This window comes from Eschscholzia californica, unplaced genomic scaffold (assembly GCF_041429995.1).
Source record: "Eschscholzia californica isolate CP2 unplaced genomic scaffold, dmEscCali1.0.p SCAF_1, whole genome shotgun sequence".
Lineage (NCBI taxonomy): Eukaryota > Viridiplantae > Streptophyta > Magnoliopsida > Ranunculales > Papaveraceae > Eschscholzia > Eschscholzia californica.
Window position 1 is genome coordinate 12942340 of NW_028238198.1, and position 6624 is coordinate 12948963.

The 6624-nt window shown below is 34.7% G+C and overlaps 1 long non-coding RNA gene across 3 annotated transcripts; it reads right to left on the reverse strand.

Annotated features, from left to right (window-relative positions):
• Positions 1-1082: 1082 nt before the first annotated feature.
• On the reverse strand, positions 1083-4984 carry LOC147564240 (uncharacterized). 3 transcript variants are annotated; one of them, XR_015236805.1, is made up of 5 exons: positions 4802-4984; positions 4152-4199; positions 3969-4030; positions 2761-2896; positions 1083-2257 (listed from the first exon to the last, which is right to left on the reverse strand). It is a non-coding gene; the product is annotated as an uncharacterized LOC147564240 (long non-coding RNA). The 3 variants fall into 3 exon arrangements; XR_015236806.1 differs by having other exon boundaries at positions 2761-2918; XR_015236807.1 differs by having other exon boundaries at positions 4152-4433.
• Between the last annotated feature and the right edge of the window lie 1640 nt (positions 4985-6624).

Sequence of the window (6624 nt, forward strand, 5' to 3'; positions counted from 1 at the left end):
GTCCAGCACCAGACACGTCTAGGACGCGTCTGGTACATGGACTAGCGTCCTGGCTCCGGCCAGGACGAGACCAGACCTTGATAGGCCTCGGCCAGGACATGCCGGCCCTATGGGCCGTGCTATGTCCGGACCTTGTCCGAGCCCTTTTGTGGGCTTGGGCTGGGACTTGTCTAGGACTTGTCCCGGGCTTTTTCGAGGCTTTTCGGACCACGAAAAGGGACCATCATTCTCAAAGGTTTTAGTTTACAGATGTTGGAAGGGGAATCGTTAAAGGACCATATGGATGAACTCAACCGAGTATTCTTAGATTTGGCAAACATAGATGTTAAATTCGAAGAAGAAGATAAGGCAGAACTATTGCTTGCATCCCTGCCACCATCATATGAAAGCTTTGTTGATTCTTTTATTTCTGAAAAAATAACTACAACCTTTGAGAATGTTAAAGCAGCATTGAACTCAAAGGAGTTGAGACGGAGGTCAATGGAAGAAAGCAGTTCAGGTGATGGTTTGGTGGTAAGAGGAAGGTCGCAGCATGTGATCGATGGGAAGGGCCGTTCTCGGTCTAAATCGAAACCTAAGAAGTACAAATACTTTAACGGTAAGAAGGAGGGACACTTCAAAAGGAATTGTCCTGAGCTTAGGAAGAAGCCAGCAGAGGCAACAGTCATCGAAGAAGATGATGGTAGTGTTTTGGCAATCATTGAAGAATGTGATGAAGCTATGGTTCTGGCGATCAATGCCTGCTTCGCTGAAGATAGGTGGATTTTGGATACTGGTTGTACATTCCATGTATGTCCTCATAAGGGATGGTTTTCTACTTACACAGTCATTAATGGCGGTAAGGTGTTAATGGGAACCGACGCTTCTTGTAAGGTGGTTGGAATTGGTACTATTCAGATCAAGATGCACGATGGTGTTGTGAGGACTATAACAGACAACAGACATGTTCCAGATTCAAGCTATGGATCAAGGTACGGTTCCGCTTATGCTTTCTTTAATCTCTATGAATATTATGGAGTTTATATCATAGGTTTATGTTTAATATTTTGTTTGATCATAATAATTTTCAAAACACGAATAAATTATGATCTTAAGGTTAACTTTACTAATAGATAGTACTACTACTACGAGACCATTATGCACTGCACCACTTTCTGTGCACCATCGCCATCACTTCACCAACACCACATCACAAACACCATCTTATCATCAGAAAAATACACTAGACATCTTTCTTAAAGTCATTAATAAAATGAGTAAATCTTCAATTTTCAAGAACAAAAAATAAAATGAGTACAAACAATAATTTGAGTATATACTTCAGATCGCATGTAGCCAAAAGGTCACACATGCTTGGAGGACATGTAATGGTGGAGCAAGTTGGAGCGTAGGATCCTCGTTGAATAAGTTGAATGATCCCCCTCTTCCAGGAATAGGATACTCTCTACTGCCGACTATACGACTCTCTCAGAAGATCGGAAATGGTGCAGTAGGTAAGGATGGTTAAGTAAGTTAAGAAATCCCCGTTGCCCAGGGATATGATCCTCGGTGTTGTCAACTGGATGGCGTGTAGGATCCTCGAGGAATAAGTTGAATGGTCCCCCTTTCCCAATAATAGGATACTCTGTATTGTCGAATATAAGACTCTCTCGGAAGATAGGAAATGGTGCAACAGGTAAGGATGGTTAAGTAAGTCGAGAAATCCCCATTGCCCAGGGATATGATCCTTGGTGTTGTCAACTGGGTGGCATGTAGGATCCTCGCTGAATAAGTTGAATGATCACCCTCTCCCAGGAATAGGATACTCTGTACTGCCGACGATACGACTCTCTCGGAAGATAGGAAATAGTGCAGCAGGTAAGGATAGTTAAGTAAGTCAAGAAATCCCCATTACCCATGGATATGATTCTCGTTGTTGTCAACTGAGTGGCGTGTAGGATCCTACAAGATAGGAAATGGTGCAGCAGGTATGGATGGTTAAGTAAGTCGAGAAATCCCCACTGCCCAGGGATATGATCCTCGATGTTGTAAACTGGGTGGCTCTATTGGAGGTTATGCGACGGCTGGACGGGCACAATTGCATGATCCTCCATCAAATAAGTTGGAAAATTCCCTCCGCTCTGCGAATGCCCTGCCAAATAGACAATTCGTTGTGGGATACACAATAGTGGACCAGGTCGAAATGAGTTGGACAAACCCACATGTTGGGGGATGTGAGACTCTGCATTGCCGACCGAACCGTTCCTTGAAAGGGTCCCTAAATAAATGCAAAGAATTGAACACTTGTATTAACAAAACATCTTGTAGACATTAAAAGACCTTTAGTTTTGACTTCTGTAGACATTTGGATTTTTGTGGACATTTTTGGACTTTCGTGAACATTGATAGACGATTGGTAAAATTCTATTGCTATTGATTTATTATTATAATATTATAACACTATTGTTGGAAATTGATGTATATAACAATATTATTGTAATAAAAGCACAAAACCAACATGTTTTCTCTCTACTTCAAAAAAAAAACATGTTTTCTCTATTGATTTCTAATCCACATAAAGTATTTGATTGAACTATTTGTGCTCTGCAAGCACTAACTACTGGTACATATGTAATCCATCAAATGAACAGAGATTAAATAATATAAGTAAGTGAGGACGCCAGAATTCCAGATCAATAACAGAAATATCAAAACTTCAGAACAGATAAATCCAACCAAAATAATTACGATTAAAATTAAAATCTTAAAGTACTATTTTACCAGGAGAACTGATCTTTGAGTTGGAACCGGATCTGTGACCTCAAAGCTTCATTTAGGTGAGCCTTCATGAGTTGAATTCTAATGAAGAGCATTTTCTCCGTGTGGGAAATTAAATTCATATATCCAACTAAAAGCTCTGCAAAGTTAAGGACAATAAACTGTAATAAAAGTATTAGCAAAACAACTAAACTTAAAAAGAAAACATAAAGAAAAAGAGAACATATGATTTCAATATGACATGAAGTTAATGATCAACTAATATGATAATCAAAGGTCGTACTAGCGTTATACAGGATTCATATCTCAATTGTAACAATTGTCTCTTTAAGTATAGTTTATATACTTTTCACCTATAAACAGTGAATGGTAAAGCTGACATTATTTAATAAAAACACAATTCTCAAATTTCATCTTACTTACAAATGATCACTCGATATAAATAGAAACCCAATTGTAACTTCTTGTAGTTTCTAAAATTGGTAAAAGAAAATAGGGTTAGAAGATGCATGTCAGATCTCCCAACATACAACACGCTTGCTACAAATGCTCCACCACTTTAAAAATGTTATTTTACGTACCATTAATCAGTGTTCGGATTTCATTGCCAAATTTGTACTTCCTTTTACGAGAGTATATATTTAAAAAGATTCTACCCTCCATTGATCAATGTGCAGATTTTCCTAAATAAAAGTTCCTAACATGGATTTTATCACGTCTACTTGAACAGTTATAATTGAGTTCCTGACATGGATTGATCTTATATAATCACATTACTGAGCTCAAGCTCATACTTCAGCATATGAGGTTGAGCTCATTCAATCACTACTCAATTTAAATTTGCTATTTTTCAAAATGATAAATTTTAGATTGTAGCTTCCTTTTGCAATTTTGGAGTTCAAGCATTTGCATATGCTAAGGAAAGTTGAGAAAGTTATATATTTACCTTATAAGGTAACAACATAATGGTTTTGAGTTGAGCTTTTTTGGAATCTGAAAAGAGTTCCGAAAATACTATATTTACTAAAGTATAACTCGTCTTACAAACACTATTACAGATCAAGCTTAATGAAGTATGATAGTAAACAGTATTGAAATCAAATGAATGAAATTAAGAGTATCAAATCTGATTGGTAAACATTTATAAGGAAAGGAAATATAGTCATAGACGTATTGCAAAACAAATCCAAAAAATCTAAAATATAGCATACCTTAGATTTAAATCACCTCCTTTATTGTTCCATTAACCTCGATAAATTCTTCAAGGGATGATCTGAATAGACAGAAATAGCAGAGTAAGAAAGAATTAGCGCAAAGAAAAGATTTATAAGGAAATGAAATATAGTCATAGATGTATTGCAAAACAAATCCAAAAAATCTAAAATATAGCATACCTTAGATTTAAATCACTTCCTTTATTGTTCCATTAACCTCGATAAATTCTTCAAGGGATGATTAGAATAGAACAGAAATAGCAGAGTAAGAAGAATTAGTGCAAAGAAAATTATTGGAGTTTATGAACACAAGAAACATTTGGCATGATAAATAGAGGGAGCTAAAGTCTAAAAAGAAGATGGATCCTCTTTGAGAAAATAAAATTTGGCGTGGACAGGTTTGCAGACAATATTTTATCAATTGATGTTCAAGGAAGATTTGATTTTGGAAATAAGTTGATCCTACAATTGAAATTGATTTTGGTTAGATCCGAGAAAAAAATAAAAATCATTATGACTCAAAATTGAATAAGGGTAAGTAAAGAAGTGATTAAAGATTAGAATTCTTTAGTTTTAAATTGGATTGTGGTTTGAAAAAAATTAAAAGATAATTTAAGATGGGATATGAGAGCAGATCGAAACAAATCAAAGAAATGAATAAATGGTTCAGAGGACAAACAAAAGTAACAAACTAAAGTATAAAGATTAATGAACGGCAAAAATATATCTCAATCTAAAAGAAATTTTAAGTTGTAAAGAAAATATGACCAAAGAAAGAATTGCAGAAAAAAAAATCTTGAAAATGAAAAGACTAAAAAGAAAACACAAACCTTATATTTTAGACGGCGTCTTTTCTTCTTCTACTGTTCTTATCAATCTTCCAATGGAGAATTGAGAAGGTAGTAAAAAAAGTTATAGAGGTTAGAGGAGGGGAATGGAGAGAATTAATGAAAACAAGATGAAACTTATGAAAATAACAATACATTACTAGGTTTATATAGAGAAAGCTAATTTAGCGCTTCCACCCAATATTCTTCTAGAAGCTCCTACCTAACATTAGTTCAACAAAAAAAAAAAGCTCCTACCTAACATAGTAACATGCATCTAGAAGCTCCCTCGATAATAATGTTGGTCCCACAAAAGAAAAGTTTGGTGGGTTCCCAAATATGTCACCTATCACTTAAACAAAAAATATGTCAACAAGTAATAATCGTGTAAAATGGTGATTTTCGAAAGGCAACATATTAAACTCCAACCTAATCCTGAGTCTTTTAGTTACTCTGAAAATATTTTAAATCATCAAATTTAAGATTTTGCTTCCTCCTTTTTTTTTCTTTTCAATGATTTTAATTGAATCAAGATTCCTTTCTAGTTTTAGTTATGTTCCATATTTGTAATGAATGGGAACTAATTTGAAATTGAACTTTACTAAACCGAAAATGGTGACACCCATTTTGATATTTGAACAAAAATTGAACTTCATTTAGGGGTATTAAACGATTTGTTTTGCCATTGGAAATCAGTTGATATTGATTAATGCCTTTTCAATTGGTTATGATTTTGAACATAAATTGAATGATCTAGGATGAAATAGAATTGGGTCAACTTGAAAACAAATCGTATTTAGATTAGAAATAAACTGAAATGGATAGACTGGTGTGGAATTAACATATAGACTGCCATGAATATCATAGCAATTTAGACAAACCAGTTGTCATGTTTTGCCAGCAGGAAAGGAAATGAATGAGATTGCTAGCAATACCAATTTGGTAATGTGATTCATGGTACCAATACCTTCGTATATTGTTTGGTGTAGTTTGAAGTATTATCCTTAGAGATTAATTTTGTCATAAATTTACTTGATTAATGATTCCAAGAGAAAGTGGAAATTTTCTTAAGCTTTGGACGTCAAATTGAGCGGTAAGACATCTTAAGGGGTCAAATCGGCAAGTAATAACCATGTATAACATTTACCTACCTCTTTTTTCGAATAATTTTAAATTTTAAGAGGATCAAGATTCCGATTTAGTTTGATTTATGTTCCATTTTTGCAATGAATTAAAATTAATTGGTATAGGAAAATTAATTGGTTTCAATTGGACCAATAGGTTAGGAACATTAGGAACGTTTCAAGCAAAGTCCACAACCCTTTGGTGTAACGGTTGGACACTCGTCTTAAGCACATGAGGTCGTGGGATCGAGTATCGGTGCAAGCAGTTTGCCATCAAGATTTATTCCATGTAATTTAGGCAATGTATAAAGTAAATATTGTACTAATAAATTTGTCGGGTTTTAGGCCTATTTCATATTGTCAGTCTTTAGGCCTCTTTCATTATAGTTTAAATTAGACGGTTCATCAGATCTTCATGATGTATCAATGCCTTGTAACGACTAACGTGGATTGTACTCGATTTCTCAAAAAAAAAGTAAAGAAACATTAGGGACTAAATTGAATTTTTTTTCTTTTCATGAAGTAACTGAATTGAAATTGATTGACCATTGATGGCTTTGTTTGTTTTGATTTTGAACATTAACTGATTTGATTTGGGATGAAATACGCTTGGGTTTAACTCCCACACCATATTGATCTTGTCTGAAATTAAAAATGAACTTCAATCAATTAGTGTCTAAGTTGAATTGATATATACGGCCA